Source organism: Rhinatrema bivittatum, chromosome 17, assembly GCF_901001135.1.
Source record: "Rhinatrema bivittatum chromosome 17, aRhiBiv1.1, whole genome shotgun sequence".
Lineage (NCBI taxonomy): Eukaryota > Metazoa > Chordata > Amphibia > Gymnophiona > Rhinatrematidae > Rhinatrema > Rhinatrema bivittatum.
In genome coordinates, this window is record NC_042631.1 from 2,634,649 (window position 1) to 2,660,840 (window position 26,192).

The window sequence follows — 26,192 nt, forward strand, 5'->3', positions numbered from 1 at the left end:
TATCTGAATGCAATCAGTTTGGGTTTGGAAAGGTGAGTAAAAATCAAATTTAAAATCTAAATGCAGGAGGGGAAATCCAGTTTACAACATGGCCTATGCTTTAACCAGGAACACAAGGGTTCTTTCTTAATGTAACTGCAACCTTAATGTAATACTGACTGGAGCAGACCCCAAGACCTGGACACTATGTTAATCACTGGAGCGGCTTTTGATTCTTGACTGTTACTATTTGGGAACATCTTAACATCTGTCTTTGAGGGTTTTTTAAACTATCATCTTACACATTTTATAAAGAAAATTGAGGTGGCAATTCAGTTTGTGGACATGTCCTAGGTTAATCCAGACGGTGTGTTATGCTGTCCAAATGCTTAAATTGGATTAACCATTATTCACTTTTCAGAGGATGTTGCAGATCATTTGCCTGAGGCACCGGGAGGCATAGTTTAGCTCTTCAGATCTCTGTGGCACCAAACCTCACTACACCTTCCCATGAACACAAGCACGGGAGTTACCTGTGAATGGGACGTCATAACAAGAAATAAAATGCTGATACATAGATAATTTAGATATACCCCTCCCCTTCCTCCTTGTGCTGGTCTCATTAGCACAGAGGTACCTACAGCAACAGCTGTGTGCAACTGGAGTTTAAAAATCAGAAAGAGAAACACAGCTTTGAAACAGCAGCAAGAGCGACATAACTTTTCCATTTGTCCTCAGCTGAGACGCAGAAATGTTTCAATGACCCCAGCATTGTCGGCTGTGCTACTGGGACTGCATCACAAGAAAGGCAGCCAGGCCTCTCCAGCACACACAAGACAGGAGGCCCTCCTCCGAATACAGAAACATGGGCTTGTTAGCTGAAGCAGAACTTGGCAGCTGAAGACTCACCCCGCAGGATGCCACTTCTTTGTGATAAGTAGTTTGCTCTCAGAGAAGTTGTTAAACTTCTTAAGATCCCAAGCTGCTTGCCAGCGCTATTCTCATGACCCACTGGACTTGTTCCAGCATAGGTCCAATGCTCAGGGACTTAATGATTGTAGTCCATGGAGAAAATGAGATGCTTAATGACACACGTCAACCTAGCCCACACTAGAAATTGGAATGTTCACAAAAGGTGTGTAGTGCTAAAATATAGTGCTACACCCTCAAACTGAGAAAAGAAAATAGCAAGTACTTGCAGGTACCAGTCTCCAGCTCCCTGTACTTCTGTCACCTTTCAGGAGTCTTAAAATCCATTAAGAAAAAAATATGAAATATTCAGCACTAATAGCAAAGCTTCTTTTCTTTTTAAACATGTGTAAGGGCTTGGTGGTTGAGTACTAAACCCCTCCTTGGTTACTGGGTTCTTTACACAAAGTGTACTGGACTGGTCCTCAGGTGATGTCTTCACTGGACAAGGGAGACATATCCCACTTGTGGCTGGCAAAATCCTCTCCTTATTGGCTGACACCTTCAGACAGGAACAAATTCCTATAACACCTTCATGACACACAAACTCAAACCCGAGAAATGAGTTCAGTCCAATGTAGGTAGTTGTGGATCTATTTTGCCAAACTAATCAAAACACAAAAAACAGTGGGTTTCTTAAACAACTTCCAAGTCACGGGCTCCACAGCGAATAGGTTTGCAGCAGACAGAGGCATATTACAGCAGCAAATTCATGCTCTGGCAAACGGCACATCTGGAATGCTCTCTGAGAGTTTAGTTAAATGAGGAGTCTCCCAGCGGGAAATCTGTTCCTTCTTTAAGTCCCCTGATCCTCCTAAGCAGTCTCCTGCATAGCCAGGACACTGGGCCTAGGAGTAGAAAAGAGTTACTCCCTTCATGGAAAAACTGCATACATCTGCTACTGCAACAGCAGTTGTCACCACTCTACACCACATCACCCTTACCTCTCTCACCAAATCCTGTGCTCCACGGAGAATTAGATCTAAAATTGCTCCCCCTCTTGTCAGTTCCTTAAACAATTGCTCCATAAAAATGTAATTTACTCTATCCAGGAACTTTATCTCTCTAGCATGCCCTGATGTTTCATTTACCCAGTCAGGATTACTAGACTAGTGGTTAGAGCAGTGGGCTATGAACCAGGAGACCAGGATTTGAGTCCTGCTGTCCCTCCTTGTAAACTTGGGCAAGTCACTGTACACTTTGTTGCCTCAGGTACAAAACTTAGATTGTAAGCTGACTGGGGAAAGCAAAATACCTACAGTACCTGAATGTAAACAGATATGATATCTCAAATCAAATGTCAGTATATAAAAAAAAATAATAAAATAAATAAATATTGGGGTAATTGAAGTCTCCCATTATTACTGCACTACCAGTTTGGTTAGCTTCCCTAATTTCTCTTAGCCTTTCACTGTCCATCTCACCATTTTGGCCAGGTGGATGGTAGTATACTCCTATCACTATACTCTTCCCCCAACACACAAGGGATTTCTACCCATAAAGATTTGATTGTGCATTTAGGCTCATGCAGGATCTTTATCCTGTTGGATTCTATGCCATCCTGGACATAAAGTGCCACCCCGCCTCCCAGATGCTCCTCTCTGTCATTGTAATATAATTTGTACCCCAGGATAGCACTATCCCATTGGTTATCCTCCTTCCACCATGTCTCTGAGATGCCAATTACACAATGTTAGGTTCTATCTTAGGAATTACCACCCAGGAAAGAGATCTAGGTGTCATAGTGGATAACACATTGAAATTGTTGGCTCAGTGTGCTGTGGCCATCAAAAAAGCAAAGAGAATGTTAGGAATTATTAGGAAGGGAATGGCAAATAAAACAGGGAATATCATAATGCCTCTATATTGCTCCATGGTGAGACCACACCTTGAATACTGTGTACAGTTCTGGTCACCACATCTCAAAAAAGATATAGTTGCTCTGGAGAAGGTACAGAGAAGGGCAACCAAAATGATAAAGGGGAAGGAACAACTCCCCTATGAGGAAAGGCTGAAGAGGTTAGGGCTGTTCAGCTTGGAGAACATCAATATCAAGAGATATAGTCGAAGTGACACAAGAATTTTTTGAAAGTAAGTGTTCTCCGACACTAGCACCATTTCTTTATGATGTTATATTCACAGGGTCTAACGCTATACACTTTATTTTAAGCTTACAGTCCTTTGTGCCGGCAAGAAACATTATCTGATTCCCTGAAGAAGGAGTTATCTCCGAAACACCGCAGTGTCTGATATCGTCAGACCAATTTCATCAAGCCTGGCTCTTTACCTTTATGTGGACTGCACCGTTTGCCTCTACCAGCGAAACCTGGATTGGAGGGCAACATATTCTCAAGATAAGTGTCTTTTGTGATAACTTCATTGGTTGAAGTATCTTTCAAAAACTATTTAGCTTCTATTGGAAGCAATTGTTAAAACAGTGACCAATGATTAAAAAGGCCTAATGCCTCCCAGAGCTTTATGAGCCTGTAGCAACCTGGGCACGTTATATGAGGTCACTTTGAAACAACCATTTGTTGACCTGCTCACATTCAGCAGGATTTAATTTTTTTGTGTTTCAGCTTGGAGAACAGACATCTGAGGCAGAATATAATAGAGGTCTATAAAATCATGAATGGAATAGAATGGATAAATGTGAATTGGTTATTTATTGTTTCAGATAATAGAAGGACTAGGGGCACTCCATGAAGTTAGCAAGTAGCACATTTAAAACAAATCAGAGAAAATTATTTCACTCAATGCACAGTTAAGCTCTAGAATTCATTGCCAGTGGATGTGGTTAAGGCAGTTAGTGTAGCTGGGTTTAAAAAAGGTTTGGACAAGTTCCTAGAGGAGAAGTCCATAACCTAATATTAACCAAGTAGACATAGAGAATAGCCACTGCTATTACTAGATTCAATAGCATGGGATATATTTCATGTTTGGGTAATTGCCAGGTTCTTATGACCTGGACTGGCCACTGTTGGAAACAGGATGCTGGACGTGATGGATCCTCGGTCTGACCCAGTATGGCAACTTCTTATGTATTTATGAGATTAGTCCATGGACTGTAATTACCCTTATTAATTTCAATGTGTTATACACAAGTCAGACTTTACACGCATACCAGTAAGTGCTTAAATATCTGAATGATGGCAGATGCAGTAAGCTACAAACAGCTCAGCCCTAACTGCACGTCTGGCTCCAGTCCTGCAGTAATCCCTTTAATGGCATTAACAGGCGGGGTGTCCACCAGGAGTCGTTAAGGGAGTGAGAGAGAGCCTTGAAACAGCCTTATAAACTGCCTTCAATAAAACACCATTTATAGAGTTTCAGAGAACTAGTAGAATAAATCTGCTTTTTTCTTGTAGGGAAAAAGATGAGGAGATTGGAAGGCAGGGAAGAGGGAACAGGGAAATAAAAAAAGGAGAGAAGCAAGAGAGGAGTGGAGGATAAGAATGAGAGGAGGATGGAAGGGACGGAGAGGAAGGAGGAAAAGGGAGGCTTGGGAATAAATGCACGAAGTGCCAGTTGTTACCCCTAAGAGAAACATGGGGTAACTTGCAGGGCTTGCTGGGCAGACTGGATGGACCATTTGGTCTTTTGCTGCCATCACTTGCTTCCTCCTGCCTTTTTCCCACTGGGTAAAACTGGAATGCGGAAGCCGCTGTTGGATCTGACCCTGTCCCTTATTATTTAGAATAAATCTGAGCACTGCATCAGAGAGTGGGCATGAGATAAAATCACTCTGTGTGTTGCATCGAACACCAAAAAACTAACCTAGAAATGAAGGGCAATGAGTTATTTCCTATGCAGGATAAATGAATTTCTAGAGAATATGTGACTGGTCTTCATTCAGCCAGAATTTGTTGCTGCCTCTGTGTGCTGAAAGTCATCTGTTACCAATTTATTAAACGTCCTCCATGTTTCAGTAAAACATTTGACACTTTTATGACTTTCTGCTGCTTCTCTGTCTAACTTATCACCAGACAGATGTTTGCCTGACATCCAGAACATACTGCGTGCTGCTCTTTCACCCGCAGAGCTCCCTCAGGCTGGGCACTGGGGACTCACTGGATCTCTTTCTGTAATGCCAGGCCACTTCACACTCCTGGAGACGGCTTTCTAAGGAACGGTGTTTGCTTGTATATATTAAGGCTGTAAGCACCAGGCGAAGGCTCTGGAGAAGCCATACAATATCTCACCAGAAACCACAATCCGTTTCTGGCCTGAGTTGCAGTCTAGTGATGAGAGCTCCCGGCCGGGAGAGCTGTGACTTCCTCCAAGCAATGCAGGTGGGAGAGGCAGAAGGGTAACAGCCCAGAGGGTGGGAAGAAATGGGCTTTATGAAGGGCCACACCTTGTCATGCTAGTGTCATGTCTCATGTCTGTGTCATGCTGGTGGCCCATTGCCACTGCTGCTCACTGTCATGCAGAAGGTCCCTGGTTTGATCTCTGAGTCGGGTCTTATTGCCCCATGGGCTGGCGGTCATTGCTGAAACTTGACACCCAGTGTCTGAATTTAGGGCTTCTGATTGCATGACCTGGCTGAATAAGGACAGAAAATGATTTTACATTCCTATTCCCACTCCTTTCATCTGTCTTATTCTAATAAAGCTAGAGGTAGGTGCGTTCCCCCTGGCCTTCTGTGAGTGCCAGAACTGCTTGATCTTCATCCTAAGAAAGCGCTCGAGCACTCCCTTAAGGCTCCTGGCGCCTCTCACACATGCACTGCAAACATGCTAAAGCGGTCACTGGTCATCTTGCTGGATCTTAGCCATGAGGTCCTCTGGTGCTACCCGGTCGGAGACATTGGTTTCAGTCCTTCCATAAAACAGGACTCATTTTGTGCTTTGGAAAGAGAGTAACCTTCTGTTATTGAAGGGGGAACTTCACTCCTACAAGCTCTGGCACAGAACATGCACATCTGGACTTCCCTCCTAGCTGCAGCTGTGGCCTGCCCTGCTTCTCCTTACATGGGGGCCATACTGGTGTCTGCTCTGTAGTGTGTTAGGAAAGGACAGGGAGGATCCCGCCGGCCATGCCTTTGCTCAGTTAACCTTTCAGCACCACATAAATAACTTTATAGGAAATTGAGCCCCTCCGGCTTCCAGTTCAAATACCTTAGCACTGTTTTTAAAAAAATGGGGCAAAATCTGCACTAGCAGCAGTGGGGCAGACTTTACTTATCAGAACACAACTCCAGGAACAGACATAAATGTTTATCTTAAGGATAATATACTTTTAACAGGAGTGCTGTAAGTGGATGTGCCTGTAATATGACTGCTTTTAGCAGAATGTTTTTATAAGAGCAGCTCTAGCCAGAGCATGGATGTGCACCAGAAGCTCTGTAGGCAAACTTAATGGGAGGTCTTGCAAGCAGGCGGCCTTGCAGTGGTATTTATCTGCTGCTCACTCGCAGGCCGATGCAGGAAGCTGCGCGTGATTTCAGCACACGGTTTCACTGCTCTCCCAGTGCAGTAAGGTTACTTGCTACAGGACAGCGTCTGCAAGCCTTGCTGGTAATAATTTGTTAGCACTGAAATAGGGGCGCAGCAATGGGGGGGGCATGTGCTCTCTCACTTTTGGCACAGGACCCCATCCCTAGAAGCAGGGTCATGTGCCACCTGAGTCAGCCCTTAAAGGGGCACTGCAGTCCATAATTATCGAGGGAACCACCATTACCAGTGCTCTTGGCCAGAGGTGTAAATATTTGAGGCCATCAAAGCCTTTCTCTTTACTTTTCTCAGGTAATTATCCCAGCTCCTCTCAGTCCCTTGAAAGAGAAGGGATGCCTGGGCTGGCTGGAAGCCTGTTTACATGTGGGGTACAGGGCAGTGATGTACAGTGGGGGGTGATTCTGTGAGTAATGGGAGGGGTACAGGGCAGTGATGTACAGTGGGGGTGATTGTGTGAGTAATGGGAGGGGTACAGGGCAGTGATGTACAGTGGGGGGTGATTGTGTGAGTAATGGGAGGGGTACAGGGCAGTGATGTACAGTGGGGGGTGATTGTGTGAGTAATGGGAGGGGTACAGGGCAGTGATGTACAGTGGGGGGTGATTGTGTGAGTAATGGGAGGGGTACAGGGCAGTGATGTACAGTGGGTGGTGATTCTGTGAGTAATGGAAGGGGTACAGGGCAGTGAAGTACAGTGGGGGTGATTGTGTGAGTAATGGGAGGGGTACAGGGCACTGATGTACAGTGGGTGGTGATTGTGTGAGTAATGGGAGGGGTACAGGGCAGCGATGTACAGTGGGTGGTGATTGTGTGAGTAATGGGAGGGGTACAGGGCAGCGATGTACAGTGGGTGGTGATTGTGTGAGTAATGGGAGGGGTACAGGGCAGCGATGTACAGTGGGTGGTGATTGTGTGAGTAATGGGAGGGGTACAGGGCAGTGATGTACAGTGGGGGGTGATTGTGTGAGTAATGGGAGGGGTACAGGGCACTGATGTACAGTGGGTGGTGATTGTGTGAGTAATGGGAGGGGTACAGGGCAGTGATGTACAGTGGGTGCCGGGCATATTAAGCTCACTACTGCCACCTCTGGTGGTTCTACTACCTGTCTAATAAAAGAACTAATGTGTGTCTGTCTCCCTACTCAAGCCTAGCTGGTGGTCCCTCTCGGGATATCCTCCCGGGGGCGTGGTCATCTGCCACCAGCCCAGGGATTCACCACTACTATCTCAGATTCATAACAGATTGCTAACTCCTCACAGAGAACCCTAACAGATTGCTAATTCCCAGCATAGCGGAATATACCAGAATCTGAGACACTACAAGATAGCTGACTCCTCCTTCTTAGGAGCCATTCATTCACATTGCTCCTCCCATCTAACGCCCAGCTTTCTTACAGAGTACATCAGATTGCTAACTCCCTAGCAGATTCTCAACAGATTTCCAACACTTATCTGCTTCAAAGAAAGCTGAATGAGGTCCTCTCAATGAATCAAGAAGGGCCGAGGGGCACCCCAACAGTGCATCTGAGCAATGAAGTCACTGAAGATCATTTAAGCGGTTTGTTCCAGCAGGAAATGTGGAGCTGCTCCGATATCAGAGGCACCTGGAAGGCCCGCCTGGCCAGATGTTGGCTAGGGGAAGCTATGTTAAGTCATTAACAGGAAGCCCAGTGCAAACCTCCGGGTAGCTTGAATGGTTGGTGCTGCTCTTGCAGGTTAGACCTCAGAGGAAATTAATCAGGGCGTTTAAGGACATTCCATAGCATGAGAACATTGTCAGAAGTGCCAGGGTATAACATTGTCTGCTATACTCCCCCATACATGATTATAATTCAACCACTTAAAGAGGCTTCCTCTCCAGCTATGCAGCATTACTGAAGGCTGTCACCTGGAGAAAAGGGAACGAGCTAAGAAGTGTCATATTATTAAAGAGTAAACCTGCAAAAATTACATCACAAGAGTTGTAAACGGTGTTTCAGGCTTGATCAATGCACAGCATTTCTGAACTGTTCAGCTTCTCTAACGTCTTAATGTAAAATACATGAGGCTGTCTCTGCCCATACAAATCACTCCTGGCTAAATCCAGCTTACGGGTCCCGCATGCAATAAGTCTCACATTCTGGAGGCAATAATTGAAGTGTTCAGCATTCCTGGAGGCCCAATTCAATTATATCACTGCCGTTTAGGATTTTAACCGCCGCCCTGTGCAGGTTACCAGAACGGCTGCACCCTCAATAATATTTACTGCGAAAGAATCTGAAGACCAGGGGGGGTTTCCTCTCTCCCACCCCTAGAAGGATGCTCTCACCACGAGCACGTTCCCTGGATTGCACATTTTTCCTCTGCAAGAACTTGAAAATCCTCCTCTCGTCAAGGGTTCCTCAGAAACACACAAGCTAGCAGCCTCTGCTGGCCTCTTTGGGATAAATCCACATGCCTAGCAATGTTCCCCTGTTCCAGACCTCAACTCCATCTCTTGAGGTAATCTTCCCAGGAAACGAGGAGTATGGCACATACTCCCATCCCTGATCCTCGCTCTCTCAGAGCATCCTGCATTCCAAGCTCTGCCCCCTCTCCTGAAGACCCAGGCACTTTCCCTGGAGAAGAGACCTCCTCCCTCTCACTAACCCTAGTACTCTCTGACCCCATAGATACGGGTCTGTGAAGACACATAACCTGTAAGAAAGGGACACTCGTGGGCTTGGGACATCCTTACATATTAGGGATGTGCAGGTCAAAACCTTGTTTTTGTTTTATTTTAGCATGCGCTATTTTGAAACAGTAAAATGAAATTAAACTAGCCATAATGAAAATGCACATCTCTACTCCATACACACAGTACACAGGCAGCAAATCATTTTCAAAGGAAATGAAGAAGTTGTGCCATGAGTAACATCAGAAAACATTTTGTCAGGGAAAGGGTGGCAGATGCATGAAACATCCTCCTAGAGAAAGTGATGGAGACAAAAAGTAGTATCCGAATTAAAGAAAGCATGGGTCAGGTATAGAGGAACCCTAGTTCCGAGGAAGGGGAGGGAAAAGCGACAGACCAACTGAAGTCTAAGGCATTAAGTCAGGAATAAAATTGGGAAGTCTGGATGGATGTTATGGTCCTTTTCTCTGCTCCTATGTTCGGCTGACCATTGCTTCAGTGTGATGGACTGCACGTTGCTTTCAGATAGAAATCTAACATTTAGACAAAAAAATACAAACTCTGCCTAAGCATTATGAAATATCAACCTGATGACTATGTGTATCTCATGGAGACTTTATAGGCTTTTAAACTATATTAAATTGTCTTGCCCAATAAATCTTGATATTCATAACTTTCTGGTGAGAAATGAATGGCTTTGTTCAGGCCGAGGCTGGGCCAGCCCCTCCACAACTCAGCTAAGCCTTACAGGCTCAAGTCACATCAAATAACGTACGCCACTTGAGTTGTGTACAAGGGGTCCTGGATTAGGTTCGGTGCGTGGAAAGGGGGGGATATGACAGAGGTGTTTAAAATCATGAGAGGTCTAGAACGGGTAGATGTGAATCGGTTATTTACTCTTTCTGATAGTAGAAAGACTAGGGGGCATTCCATGAAGTTAGCATGGGGCACATTTAAAACTAATCGGAGAAAGTTCTTTCTCACTCAACGCACAATTAAACTCTGGAATTTGTTGCCAGAGGATGTGGTTAGTGCAGTTAGTATAGCTGAGTTTAAAAAAGGATTGGATAAGTTCTTGGAGGAGAAGTCCATTAACTGCTATTAAGTTCACTTAGAGAATAGCCACTGCCATTAGCAATGGTTACATGGAATAGACTTAGTTTTTGGGTACTTGCCAGGTTCTTATGGCCTGGATTGGCCACTGTTGGAAACAGGATGCTGGGCTTGATGGACCCTTGGTGTGACCCAGTATGGCATTTTCTTATGTTCTTATTTATAGATTGGTAGAATGTATTGAGAAGTGGGATTCCTTTCACCAGAAACTCAGCCCTTTCACTCTCTGGTCAGGAAATGCTTCATGGAATAGAGGAGACAAAAGACTACACTGTTAGAGGCTGTCGATATTTCTGCATTACAGGCTGGGACCATCAATAACTTCCAACTGTTTGTAAAACCAAGCATAAGCTCCGACATTAACAGATCAACTGCTGTATTCCTTCCAGAACTTCCTATCGTTTACGCTGGAGAAGACCAACAGCAGTTTGAGGTCCTGCTGAGTTCCTGGCACAATGTACGTATATCTAATGTTATCCAATGTTACTTCTGCAAGATTCTTGCAGTTTATTTGCTCAGGCACCTCCCTCAGATATCCTCATCCCCTCACCGCTGAGCTCAGCACACAGCCTTTCTTCTCCCCTGTAGAGCAAGAGTTGCCAGGTTCCCCTTAGAAAGACTGTCGAAAGGCACACAGGTGTTTCACTAATTTTAACCAAGGCCCAACCATTCCAAATTTCCACAGTATCGAACTTAATCACTATCTAGGCATGCACCTCTGTTCTGAGCAGAAGATGTGCTGTTCACGGCTTGATAATGCGTTACTGCATGGCACAGCTTCACGGACTCTGCTTTAGTTATGTGAACATATCAATGAGGCTGGCCATCTTACTTTGCTGAAAACCTGTCAGATTGCATCAGAGTCTTGTTCTTTTACAGGGCTCAGGTTCAGGCAGAAATGCAACAGTGAGAGGACCATTGGGGAAATGACCGACCTGTCAAACAAAGATACACACCACAATCACATCAAAAAGCCTGACACAGTTCTCAGTGAGCTCACCTCTGCAATAACCCTCAGCATCACCTCCACCTCCCCCCCCCCCCCGCCCCCCCATAAATAAGCAAAACAGAGCTCCTTCTTTGGAGGACTCTGAGGATGGGGGGTGTGAAAATGTTTCTTCATGCAAGAACATGTGGAGATAATTGCTTGACTGGAAAAATGACTTGGAACGTGGAGTGCAGATAGATTTGCCGCATTCTGATTTTAGGCAGCAGTGGCAACTGGGTCAAATCTTGCATCAGAGCTGGACCTTACTGAATCCCAGCATTGCTCACTGCGTGCGCAGAATAACGGAGCTAGAACAGGGCAGGGAGACGCACCAGACATTTGGTGGTGTGGGGGGGGGGGGGGGTAGGGTGGTTGGGCATTCCTATCCTCTACTACAAACCTAAGGACAGTTAACACACTTGACCTCTGGCGTGGAGCCAGACCTACACAATGGTGCTTTATTTCAACAATGGGACCACGGATATCTGCGCATTAAGAGTGCAAGAGATTTGCAAGCTTGGCATAAAGGAGGGGAACATGAGGTCAACGGTTTTGTGCCTGCAAGCTACGCATAGAATATAACTTGTAATCACAATGTTCTCCACTGTTTTACTGCTAATATGAAACTTCTCTCCATGAATTTCCTGCACTGTTTATTGACTTTGCCATAGGATGAGAGAAAGTAATACTGACTGTACTATCTGCAATCCACGTTCCAAGTCATTTTTCCAGTCAAGCAATTAACTATGAGGATAAGAATATTGGTACTGCAGTTCCCATTTCCCCAGGAGGAATCTAGCACAAGATACAATATATCTGAGTGCTATAATCCCCTTGAGTGCGTGCACTATCATTACCGACACGCTCTCAAGAGTCCGTCTGATTCTAAAATGCTTTTTGGCCCATAAGTCTCTGCCTTTATCTTTTTAGCACTTCAGGATGATGTGGTTATAGACAAATCTTCAGAGAGTGCCAAAGACCCCGTCAACATGGACTTTCCTATTTATTACTAAGGCAAGAAAAATGCCTTACTTAAAAAGTTTGGAAGAGCCCTAGTTCCATGAGGTGAGCTACTCAGAGAAGGTGCAGGGGGTGATGAGATTAGAGAAATATGGAATATAATGGCAGATAATTATCATCATCATTCATTTCTATAGCACATACCAGATGTATGCAGCAATGTACAGAGACATGTAATGCACAATCCTTATGCCTTGGAGCTTGCAATCTAATCAAGACAGACTGACAGGACACACAACAAAAGCAAAATAAGAGATTTTGAGTGAAAACAGTGAAACCATGATTGGGAAGAACTAAACCAGGTGGGTTATAGGTGGGATTAATTGAGGAGGGAGCAACTTTGTGAGCAAAGCTACAAGGAATGAGGCTTCTTAAAGAGTCCAGAAAACAGCTGGTGGGACTCTAGAGAGAATGATTAATGGGGTTCACTTGAGGACAGGGATTGACTGAAAGCTGCTAGAAATCAGGACTCATTCTATAAAGGAAAAGCAGAGACAGTGACAGCACTGCAGGAGACTCAAGCTTTTCTCTCACTTACTGCCCTAAGAACACCAAACAATTCTCAGCCGAATAGAGGCACAAACATATACAGTATAATCTTATTCCAGCACAAACAATCAGGATTAGCAAAGTTAGCTTCTCTGCAAATAGCACTGCAAGGCCCATCCAAACTCACCATTTCCCCTCCTGCTGTAATACTAGACCCCAACCAATCTTTGACATCACCTGCACTTTTCCACAGGTCCTAGATCCAATGTAGAAAACTTATTTGGATGTGGGAGAAAAAGGCAGACAATTTCATGCTTTCCTTAAACTTCTCTTTTTTTGGGGGGGAGGGGCTTGCTCCTTTGGACTTCCAGCTCGGTCAAAGGCTTTCCCCTCACTGTTGCCCACCACCACACACACATCTGGTCCAGCCACTACAGTGATAGTTCCTGGCCAGAGGCCTCGGGACCCAGGGTGTGTGAGACTGAGCCTGGCCACTAAGTGTCACGGTTACGTCCCCTCCCACCACCACCCACAGCATCTGTGAATGTTGTCTCTGCAGCAACTCCTGCCCTGGCTGGCTCAGGGAACAGAAGCCTGTCTCCAAACCTGAAGCCACGTCTTCTGCATGGCAGTGCCCAGCTCTGCCACCGAGTCATTGCTGGGGATGAATGCTTGGGAGATGAAAAGGGGTAGTGATGAGGAGGGGTGGTGGGGGGATGACAAGCCACAAGGAGGAAGTGAAAACTGGGCAGAGCATGAGTACAGGTGAATGCTGGGGAAGTGAGCAGAAAAAAATGAATCTAAAGGGTGACCAGGAGGGTGAGAGTGAGGAGGAGGAGATAAATGATAGGGGTGAATTTTGGAGGTGGGAAGGAGCAGGTGAAAGCTTGGGGGCATGAGAAAAGGGTGGACTCTGGAAGGTGACAGATCATAAGGAGGGAGAAAATTCTGGTGGAGATATGAAGAAGGGGTGAATGCTGAGCAAGTGAGGAAGGGAGAGGGGTGAGGTGAGAAAGGATAAGGCAACCATGCGCATGTGAATTTTTCTCCCTTAAGATTTGGCAATCCTAGAAGGCAGGAATTTGAACACAAGCCAAAATCCCCTTCTACTGGAGCATATGGAGGCGGGCATAGCCATACCTTTGGAGCTCTCTAGTAACTACTGGAATCCTAGTTCAACTTCTCATCACAGAAATTAAGTACAAGGAACAAAGTCAGAGCAGTTTGGAAGCCCTCCAGCTGAGTAATCTATTATTATTAAGTCTTGCACCCCTAGCCACAGAAAGGAGCATTTCCCTACCCGAGATCCTCTACAACAGCTGATTGACATGAAGAGCGTCAGAACTCTACATCCATCCAGGTATTTCCCCTGAAGTATCTGTGGCCGAATACAGTATAACATTGAAAAGCTATGAGCCTAGATTTGTTTGTAAAAGGGTTAGGATGGGAGAATGCCTAAGACAGCTCAGGGACCAGCAATAAAGGTGTGGGGTTTGTGTATCTCTGACAGCTCAAGAGCAAAGGACTGACATCTCGGGACCAGCAGTGAAGACCTGGCTTTGGGTGAAAGTCTGATCATGACTGGTAGTAAAACGGCTAAGGGGATGAAGAGGAGCAGTCAGGTTTCTAAGAGTCTAACCATGATGTCGTGAATATGCAGTCGCAGGCATTCTGATTACTACAAAGCTTTGTGGTTAGTTCACACTCAGCACTTCTCCTTTCCCATGTCTAAGTGAGGGATCTGGTTTGCTCATTTACCCAAGATGGTAATAGTACATGAGGAAGACGAGAGAAGCTATCAGGCTCTGCAGCCTCCAGCTGGGATAGATCCCTGCAGTATGGGCAGAAGTAATTGGCAGATTGAATGGGCCAGTTGTCTTTTTCTGCTGTCATGTACTATGTTAAGTTAAAATGCTATAGGCTCACCTATCCACAGGACTTTATTTCTTGGAAAAACCTGACTCACCAACAACAAATTTGAATCTAATGATAGAAAGATGGGGAAGCCTGTGTGAGCTCATCACCTGCTATAGGATGATATCTATAGGATGATCCAATAGGATGATCCATGCTGGATACATGGTAAAAAGGGAATGTACATCACTCACATTTTCTCTTTAAACCAAGACAGCTCACAGAGGATAACATCCAACATTTACATGTGGAATATTCTGGGTGTCTGGCTAGGAATCAGAATGTGCTGATCATTCACAAATTGTACATTCTTCCTAGCACAAGATGCTGGGAGTGGCTCACTGCCAGAATTTTAAACAATTCCTTGCAAGTTAAGCTTTCAGTCTGGAACTACCTTCAACTCGTCCCCCTTCCTCACCAAGGACCGTCTTGCATTTGATGGAAAGCAATTAGCATCCCAGAAACACAGCCCAACCTAGCTCAAAGCAACTCTCAGAAACACAAATCAAACACAGCTTAAAGCTACTCCATAGAAAAGGAAGCTAATTAACAGACAAAGAGTCCCACAGGTCTCTGAAACAGCTGAAGAGTCATCTTTCTATCAAGTTGATAAGGAGGCAAACTCAATAAACCAGGGCTGCAGTACCTCTGCACATGTGTTAGGAAAATCAGTGTTCTGGGTTTGATGGAGATTTCACTCTTCCCTCAGGTGCTGCCATGCTAAAGTCAAGAGGCCTTACCAGCTGAAGAGAGGCCACAACCGAATGACCTAAGACAGAAACATAGAAACAGAACACAACAGCAGAAAAAAAAGACCATTTAACCTATGTAGTCTGCCCATCTTTGCAATCTCTTCCTCCAAGAACCTTTGTCTCATGTTCTCGTAGCTCCGATACTCTTTCTCTCCACTGAGAGGTAGTTCCATGTGTCCACTACCATACCTGTAAAGAAATATTTCATTAGGTTACTCCTGAGTGTACCCTCTTTCACCCTAATTTCAGGACCCTCGTTCCAGAGGTTCCTTTCTATTGAAAGAGAGTCTTCTCTTATGCATTTATTCCTTGCAGGTAGTTAATTGTCTCTATCATATCTCCCATTTCCTACCTTTTCTCTAGGGTATACTTGTTTAGATCTTTGTCTGTCCTCCTCTGTTTTATGATGAAGACCACTGACTATTTCAGTAGCTTCCCTCTGGAAGGACTCCATCCAATTTATATCCTTTGGAAGATGTGGTCTCCAGATCTGTACACAGTACCCTAAGTGAGATGGCTTGCTATCTTTGTGCTGCCCCAGTCGGGGGTCACCCCGGCCCCATCATGGACATCATAAGAAATTGCCATACTGGGTCAGACCAAGGGTCCATCAAGCCCACCATCCTGTTTCCAACAGAAGCCAAACCAGGCTACAAGTACCTGGCAATTACCCAAAAACTAAGTAGATCCCAGGCTACTGATGCAATTAATAGCAGTGGCTATTCCCTAAGTCAACTTGATTAATAGCAGGTAATGGACTTCTCCTCCAAGAACTTATCCAATCCTTTTTGGATAAGTGTGTAACGACCCCTCATTGAGCATCACCGCACATTGTGACAGAATGATGAGAACTGCTGTGATGTTCCACACCATGGGAAGGGCTTCAGCACTCCAACGCCAGGTAGTGCCGCTGGAGAAGCAGACACTCGCCTGACTCTGGTAAGGGTCTATGGTCATCAGTAACTCCAGGAAAACCAGGCCGCACGCATCGACAGTTGCAAATTAAAGAATAATACTTTCTGGATGAATCGCTTACTGGAAATGTATGAATGTTTCAAAGTTCAGTCCAGGATGATGGTTACAAAATGGCAATTTATTTTCAAGACAAGAGGTTAAAATAATTGAAATAATCAAAATCTGTAGCCACAGGCTTCACAGTAGGAAAAGTTATTACAGCGTATCACAATAGCTAAACTCCTTCTTCAACAGTCCTTTCTGGTAAACCAGTTCATCTTCCCATCTCCTCAGGCTCTTCGCTGAGGTTTGTGATCAGATTCTCATCTGAAGTCCAAAGTTCTAGGAAGGTCTTCATCACACTCCTCCTAGAAGCCATGTCTGTAGGTCCTGAGGACTTAGGAGCTTAGCTATTTAGGCATAAAGCTTCCAGAATATCTCAAGGAAAATCTCAGAGGCTATTACTCTCCTGCTCTGTCTGGTATCCAGGGTGCTGCTGATCCCAGAGCGAAACACTAGGGGTCTCACTACCTGTGTTTCTGGTCCCAACACTGACAATCTGAAGGCTTAAAGTCATGCTAAGTCCCTGCTGTTATAGCCAAAGTTCACATTTATGTGACCTGGAGGCTACCTGAAGGACAACGGAGCCTGCTCTGGAATTGGTTAGGGAGGGGCCACTCTCAGACTGTCGCACGCTTGTTCCTGAACTGAAACATAATTCATAGCATAGATAAAAGAACCTATTTGTCCTAATCAGTGTCTGGGCTATTTAAAAGCACTTCTGACTTGAAGAGGTGCTGCAGAGATCGCAGGTCCCACAGATACCACCTGTGTGTGGGGCGATGATGGGAGGGTGAGAATGGGCGCAGTCATCCGGGGGCACCTTGTACTTCCACACTCGAACATGCAAATAAAACAGCAAATAACACTGAAGGAACAAAAACATCCTTCAAGAGACCCTTAACTAAGGCATTTTTTTTCTAATGACATTATGCCTGGCTTCGTTAGTGCTACTAATAAGTGCTGTCCTCTCCCGGCCTCATTTCAACTCCCTGTTGGTCTATTAGGAAAGGAAGAGTGAATAATACAATGTGCAGGTTCCTTTCATTAGTGACTCAGAAAACGTTCTTCCTCTTTGGCATTTAAACATCAGATAAAAGGGAGAGGGGGAAAGTCTCCTGGAGCCCTCTTGGTGCTGTGTATCGCAGGGAAGATGCAAAAGGATTAATGAATGGATTATTATTTCATAGCAACAAACGTCCATTATTTTTAGACATGATAATAAGTTCCCAGTAGGTGTTCATTCAGTCGGTCCAATATTCTGAACATTATGTAAATCTGCACAGGCTGTAATGTGATCTTTGTATAAGCACATTTCTCACTTAACCTGTGCCAGGCTCCCATAAGAAATGATAAATGCACCATATAGCATGGACTTTTATATATCCAAGTTATTACTTTGGAAAATCTTGGAAAAAGATCACTATAAATGATGTCACAAATGGCAGAGTCTAAGTGGTACGTGTACTGTGTGATAACACCCAGGGTGGTGCTAGCCTGTACCCTCAATCTGTTTGCCAGCACCCTGAATGTCATGCCTTGCTTGCATGCATGGCTCCAGGAACAGCTGTTCCCTTCTGGAGTCTGAGACACAGGGTGCCTGAACTCCCATGCAAGACCACCACTGACCATTTGGAGGTCAATATTCAGCAGCAATATACTCAGCTAAAGTTAGCCAGATATATTGTCACGGATATTCAGTGTAGCCCTGCCTTTTAGATGCTCCACTGAATATAACCAAATATTCATCCTAGTTAGCTGAATAAATGTATCCAAGTAACTTTAGGACTGCTCTCCAGAATGGCCAGACATAGCCAAATAAGTTATCCAGGTAACTCTGAATATTGGAGTTCGTCAGATACGTTATCCTGCTTAACTTACCTTGACCCCCAACCACCACCCCCAATTTAATATAACTCTAATCTAGCTAAATAGCTAGCAGGAAGAATCGGAGCTGTTCAGAGCAGCCAGTTTGTCTGCTTAAGTCCCAAACCATCTGAATAAGGATGGTTGATTATGGAGCTGACAGCTAACATTCACATTCAGACTCTCTCTGATATCGGCAGAAGGCATCAGAGCTTCCACAATAACAGTTACTTACATAGATTGAGATGCTGCAGCCAGGAAGACCTCACCTTGTCCTCCCAAAGCAGCTGGGGTATGCTCCCCTCCCCCCAGGGTGCTTCACCAGGAACACAAACTGATCATAAGTCGGGGTGACTGAGGTTCATTATATTTCAATCCCTGGGAGCAGGGAAGCAACTTTCAGCTGTTTCTGCTCAGATCTGGCCCAGCTGCTGCTGCTTTCAATTGCAAATACAAAGCCAAGATTGCAACTTAAATACTTTGAAGCAACTTTTGTCTTAAATGGTAAACAAAATTATTCTGCATTGTTGGGGATGGAGCAGACAATGGATCCCATCTGCAGTTTTCCCAGATGTTGCACACAACACAAAATCTGAAAGTTCCTTCATCAGATGAACGTAGTGAATGGCAGAGAATCTACAAACAGCAGATGCAATATCCTATGAATCATAATCACAGGCACACATGGGCAAAGCTATCAAACTCTCCCCCTTCCCGTCATGTTCTTAAAGTAAGCACTATCACAAGAACAATACTCTCTCCATCCCCACCAATGCTAGGGGCGGGCTATCACAAATGGGCAATGTTATCAAACTCCAAGACCAGAGATTATCATGCAAGAGCAATGTTAAGAACAGGTCCCTCCTTTCTCATCAGCTCAATGCTGGGCACTATCCTATATGGACAGCGTTATTAAAGTCTCCCCCTGCTCAACAACCCCATTCCAGGCACAATTACACGTGAGGTGGACACAATGCAATCAGTCACATGCATTCATCAGATATCAATTTGCAGTGCAGCATTAATCTAGAACTAAGGGCATTACGTGTGAGAGAGAGAGACTGTTCTAGCAGCTATATTGGTTATAGAAAAAAATGGATCTTTGCAGGATGTGATACCTTTTCTTGTATTAATAGAAAAGTTATAGAAAGAAGTATTTGAACACAAGCTTCTGAATAAGGGGCCTATGAGATTTCAGAAAACGGATGTACAAGCTCTCCCGAAGTTAAGACCTGCCTTCCTGAAAACCTTCAGGGTGAAACATAGGAAGTATTTGTGGTCTCTGTGTTTTCTGATGGCAGTACATAATCTTCCAGTCTTATAAATTAGTCTCTTGGTTGGCTTCCAGTGAAACTTAGAACAAAAGCAGCATATTATACACAGCAAGTTAAATTATGCAAAAAAGATGGAAAGTTATGCAAAACACACAGCTCCCTTGATTGAGACTGGCATTAGCTGCTGCTGAAAGCACAGAAGGACTGCACTTTGCTGGATCCAAGGAATAAAAAGAAAAGAAAAAAGGTGAATCACTCCAGAAATGTCAGATCGGGGCCAGCCAGTGACTTCTGCTGAGCTTCAGAACTCAAGCGCTCCCACAGACAGCACAGGCAATTAGAAGGCCACTGTGTTAAGAGGCATTAATTACTGCAACTTTGGACCCTTTCTATCTGCTTCTTATCGATTGAGGCTTTGTACAGCCTCATTCCTTTCCCAGAGATCCTTATTCCTAGGTGATCCAACCTTCCTCGTTTGGAAACAGACCTTAATAATGACCAGAGAGATGCTTTCAGCAATTAGGGCAGAGGTTCTGATGACTGCAAACAGGTCTGGTTTCCAAATTACCCTGAATATACAAATTAACCCACTTCTTGAACCAAATCTATGGGGAGGTTGCAAAAGACAAGCCAGCATAAGGCCTTCGAAGTGTGCAGTTAAAAACTGAAACACCCCCCCCACACCCCCCCCCCACACACACACACGTGCACACACGCACACACTCACACACACACACGCACGCGCGCACACACACACGCGCGCGCACACACATACACACACACACTCACACACACACACACACACACACCCACTCACGCACTTCCTGCTGCTCTAGGCTGCTTCATGCCACTGTAAAAATGAGGTACTTAGATTACATCTGTGTGTCTGTTACTCTCACGTCTTCTCTGCTGGTCACCTCTGTTTCTGCAGTATGAAAAGGGCCTGCAAAATATAACTACCCACGTAGGTCATTAGTGGGCTGTGGCCATATCATTGTCTGACGGTGTTAATACCCAACATAGCGTGAGTAAACTGGGTTTTCCCAGGATGTTAACTGAAACTAAAGACAAAAGTTAAATAAACTGAACCTAAACATTATGATGCTAACTTTTAAAGAGCCACACAGGCACACATGTACGCGTGTATGAGTATGTGGCCATATTATAACAATGTGTATATGCGCGCATGATATAAAATAGGATGTATGTGCATACATGTGCACACAATTTATATGTACGTGCAAATGTTCTCTTACAAAAGCACCAGAAGATCCACACAACCAGGTTAAAGGTCAACAAAGTAACTAATCTTGAAATAAATCAAATCATAGCTAAAATTAATCCTGCTATTCACCCATGTGACCCAATTCCTGCCAGTTCCTTGAAACAAGTACATGCAGTTATCACACTGACTATTACATCCTTAATTAATCATTCTCTCTCAGAAGGAATCGTTCCACACAGATTAAAACAAGCAGTAATAAAGCCATTTCTAAAAAATAAAACTGTAGAACCGACTATTGGGACAACTATTGTCCAATATCCAACTTGTCCTTTCTCTCAAAAGTTCTTTAAAAACCAGTGTAAACCATCTGGAAGACCAAGATATTCTCTTCCCGAATCAATGTGGATTTAGAAAAAATTGTTCAATTAAAACATTACTCATCTCTCTAATGGACTCTTTATTACGAGGGTTTGATACTGATGAATCTTATTTTCTAGTATTAATCGACCTAACAGCCACCTTTGACACTGTGGACCATAGCCTGCTGTGCCAATAGCTGAGCAACATTGGGATCGACGGCTATGTTCTTAGATGGCTCTCCTCCTTTCTATCTAATAGAACATTCCAAGTCAAAATGGGCAACACATCTCTGATACTTTCCATATTGATACAGGTGTCCCTCAAGGTTCAGCCCTCTCGGCAACACTTTTCAATATCTATATGATCCCATTGTGTAAATTACTGGTGAAATCCCTGCCTTTTGCTTAAAGGCTGTCCTCTTGTGCAGAGACCTATAGTAATATCTTTATATCATCACAATATTCATTATGAATATTTTGAAAACCTGGCATGCTATGGGATCTCCAGAACACTTTTGGGAAGCCTGATACAGGATTACCAGGTGGCTCTAGATCACCAGGGACAGGCTGAGTCAATCCTAGTTTCACCACCAGAACCTGGCCCTGATCTAGAGCCATCTGTGTCTCCAGCCTTTTCAAACAGGAATGAGATGCCCATATCACTATTCACATCCAAAAGGAAACCCAATGTAACTTTCCCATTTTCAGAGCTGCTCACATAACCTTGGTCTATGAGTTCCCACATCTCCAGTCCTTTAGCTGGTGGGAATTTCCCCAGTTTTTCTCAGGCTACGGACTCTCTGGGGCACTCCTACTTCAGACTCACCCCTAAATCTTCTCAGAGGGAAGAATTACTTTGTCTTCTTTCATCTCCTGATTAGTTCTGTGGGATGAGAAAGAAACCTCTTCTTCATGACCTCCAGCCTCTCCCCTTGAGGAGAAGATCCCCTGCAAGGTTCCTGGGTCCACCAACCCTCAGAATGGCTGCTCCAGCTGGTCACATCTCTGGAGGTCCCTAATACCTTCCCTACTTTGTAAATGGCAGGGGTAGAAAGAGCAAAACCACCAAAAGCATCTCACTTTTATTCCTCCTACTAACATCTGGTCACCCAGTCAAAACGGCCCACATTTTTAAGGGAATATACTCCACCTTCCCCAAAGCTACAGTATCGCATTAACTAAAAGGCTCACATCTATAAAAGTGTCATCCAGTGGTCATTTGTTAGTGCAACATTAAAAACATACAAATAATTCCCCAACATGTCAAGCATAATGACTACAGGGTCTCCGCACTCAATCATCTTGTGCAATGAGAAACAAAAGAAAGTTAATTTTGGGGGGTCTCCCTATATTGGGGCCCTATGTCACTTGATCTATAGCTTTGGAGGAAGTCTGGGTGGGGGAAACCTATGACCTTTCCCAGGATGTACAACTGAATGGTTCCTTAAGATGTCTGAAAAAAGTTAACCACTATGGACAAGTGTTGATAAGTTAATCACATTGAACAATCCCAGATGGCCACTGGGTATATTAAAAGTCCGCAATATATGTTGAATAATGAGAAGGCAGTTTAGGATGTAGATGGGGATCTACTTTATATGTCTCTTTTAAGAGGTCTGGGGACAATGGATCCTCGAAAGGGAGTAGTATGGGGATTATATAAAATGGTGTTCAAAATTTGGTGAGAGAAGTTGGAAGGAACCCACAGAGGTATGGAGCACCAGGGGTGCCTTAGCTTATGGAGTGGGCTCTGCAGGGGCTTTCTCCCTCAAGGAGAAAGTCTCAAAGCTGGATAGATGTTCTTCCTCATGGGGAAAACAACCAGGGGACCTAATCTGGGTCCTGAAGGTGGAGGAATTACTTATGGACCCATAGTAGATGAAAGACTAGGAAGTGAAGTGGTTTTGCAGGGGTGAGAGCTTGGGATACTGGGAAATCCCTTGCTATTGCCTGGAAGAGGAGTTTGGATGCAGCATGGAAGAATATTTCTGGGGTGAGGAGGAGCATTACACCGTGTCTAATGAGTGAATACTAATGTAACTTAAGTAATATGAAACATGAGAGGCCTGTGAGCAACACAGTGTAGGAATTGAACTTTTGGGTATTTCTCCTAACCCTGGGGAAGAAGTAGAGAGTTGATATTAAAAAACATTTGTTCATAGATTATGGTTTTTTGCTAATACTGCAGCTTGGCTGTAGACACCTGTGAGCCCTGAGTTTATTTAGTACCATTCAATAATGTTGTTAACTAACAATTGGAAATCCCATAAATAAAAGTTTTGTTTGTTTAAAGATATCTCCTGGTATGAGACCCTACTTCACTTGAAGGTGGGAGTTGGTTCGGAGGGCTGCTATCAAGGTGAGAGGAGAGAAGAAGCAGTCAGAAGAGGGCACAGAGATTAACAAAACCTTTGCCTCTGGGTCTGATCCAGGTCTTCTACACCATCTGTTTGAGCATGTATTCTCTATTAAACCTACGAGACTGGTTCTGTTCTCCTAAACAGGCATCGGACACCTCTCACATTTCTTGTGCCCTGTCTGAGAGCTTACACAAGTCTGTAATGAGATCAAACCAAGACTTGCTCAGTCTGTCTGCTCCAACATGGAATGATCCAGGTCTTCTACACCATCTGTTTGAGCATGTATTCTCTATTAAACCTACAAGACTGCTCCTGTTCTCCTAAACAGGCATCGGACACCTCTCACATTTCTTGTGCCCTGTCTGAGAGCTTACACAAGTCTGTAATGAGATCAAACCAAGACTTGCTCAGTCTGTCTGCTCCAACATGGAATGATCCAGGTCTTCTACACCATCTGTTTGAGCAAGTATTCTCTATTAAACCTACGAGACTGCTCCTGTTCTCCTAAACAGCCATCGGACACCTCTCACATTTCTTGTGCCCTGTCTGAGAGCTTACACAAGTCTGTAATGAGGTCAAACCAAGACTTGCTCAGTCTGCCTGCTCCAACATGGAATGACTTCTACGAAACTTGTGATTCACACTCCTGTACTGTAACAACTGCACATGCCAAACTCATTCTCCCTCCCTGATTACTACATTGTCTTTCTCCTTCCTGGCTTTTCACTAGCTCAAGAACCTGTTTTCAATAAAGAAAAACCTCGGAGCTCTGCGGTCAGAGATGCAGGCTAGGAGGGCGGAAGCCAACTCAGTCTTCAGCAAACTCATTAAAAAAAATGTTGTAAACTGGAGAACCAAATATTCTGCTGTCCCCAGCGTACGGTGGCCTGAGCTATTTAATAACGGGGAAGTTAATAAGTGTTAGGGCAGGTCACTTGAAATCCAGTCTTCTGTAGTAATAAACCCCAGGTCTTCCTTTCTCCCAGAAGAAAGGATGTGGGATTTGTGTCAAGTCCTCTACCATGGATTCTGCATCTTGGAACTCCCTTGGCTGTTAACAACTCAGATCTTATTTAATCAACCTTCCTGAATCTGTGCTGGAAGCTGGGTCTCACACAAGCACATTTCTGAGACGTCACTTCTTTTCCAAGATTCTTCTTTAATCCAGCTGAACAGGCACTGGTGTAAGTTTAAGGGCATTTCCAGTAAAGCAGAATCAGAGGCATGAGTTTGGCTGGGGCTCTATTTGCTTTTTTCTTTGACCAGCCTTGTTAATGTTCTCTGTATTACTTTGATTTATGATCAGTCTGTTCACAATTAACAGGCTCAGAAGAGGGACACAGTCTGAAGCAGGCCCTACAAAAAGCCAAAATAAAACCATTTCATGCCACACAGTTTTTCAGTGAGCTGGCTCATTATCTCATCTGCAATAAAGCAGGGCCAGGACGTTCTGGGCTACCAATGGCCAATGAAACCTCACGCCAGTGGGATCAATGAGCTTCACACTATATCCCTATGTATAAGGATAACTCCCCCCCCCCCCCCCCCGGGGTACCTGAAGGAAGGAAGGGGGAGGTAAATTCTTATTCTAATAATCCATCTTGAACTGGTTTCAAGAGTAATTCAGATTGAGAAGGATCCTGTAAATTACCTGATTTATCTTGTACTCCCTGGATCCACTGAGAACAGTAAAGACATTGCAAAAAAAATATGTGCATTTTCTCTCAATGACTGAGAAAAGTGCATTCCCAGTTGTGGGGGGAGGTCAGAGGGGTGACTACATACAGAAATGCATATTTAGCGCTGTCATTTTCTACAGAGCCTTACACTAGTGTGGAGAATAATTTTGTCAATTAGTGAGTTCACTGAAGAAAGTCTTCATGTCTACACCAGGCATCCAACTCACTGAAATAATAATGTTTTATTAGACGAGATCAAGAAGATGCCTAATAGAAAGAGTGAAATTGCTATTGTAAACCTTATCAGCATTAAATAAGTAACAAGAGCAGGATTTTGAGATCTCTTGGAACGCCAGTGAAGGCAAGATTTCCTGTCAAGCAGATTCATATTTATTTATACCAACAATGTATCTCCGTGGACAGGTTTGGTATCATCCAGTCCTTGAGGAACTCAAATGGTTTGTGTTTTCAGTATTAGCAAAATCTTAGGTCAAATATATGCAAATCTCATAAGTATTCATCTTGGGAGCCCCGAGAGCCACAGCTCTTGAAGACCAGACACCAGTATCCCTGTTTTCTAGGTTAATAACATCAGCCAATTAAGGAAGCTCTGTTGCCCCATAAGTAGGTTAGTTTGCAGTGTATCCTTCTTTGGAAATCTGACTCACAATGAACATCTCTTAAGCTCCAATGTTTGTAGTTCTTAAGTGCTAAAAGCCTGCTGTCCTGGTAATCTTCTGGAAAAGAGAATTGCAGAATTTGCTTGCATAGTTACATAGTTTGACTGAAATACTAGGAAGCCAATCCACTAAAGGTTGCTACTGGTTATTGTATATGCTGCTAAACCAGTAGAATGTGCAAGACAAGACATGTTTTTCATTAAATCCATAGGGGCAGATTTTCAAAGGGTTACACGTGTAACATACGAGCGTAACCCCCTGAAAAGCTGCCCCTGTGTGCGCCGAGCCTAAGCCCCGAGACGCGCGTATGTCCCGGGGCTTCGAAAAAGGGGCAGGAAGGGGGTGGGTCCAGGGGCGTGGCAGGGGTCTGGGGGCAGTCCGGGGGCGGGACCGAGGCCTCCTT

The 26,192-nt window shown here is 44.3% G+C and overlaps 1 protein-coding gene across 3 annotated transcripts in view; it reads right to left on the reverse strand.

Annotated features, from left to right (window-relative positions):
• TSPAN18 (tetraspanin 18) overlaps positions 1–26,192 on the reverse strand; it is a 124,936-nt gene that overhangs the window by 46,009 nt on the left and 52,735 nt on the right. Inside the window, exon 3 of one of the 3 annotated variants that reach the window (XM_029582489.1) lies at positions 15,405–15,521. The exons of the other annotated variants lie outside the window; for them this stretch is intronic. The gene's annotated coding sequence lies outside the window, so the exon portion shown is untranslated. The remainder of the gene's footprint in view (positions 1–15,404; positions 15,522–26,192) is intronic. 3 annotated transcript variants of the gene reach the window in all.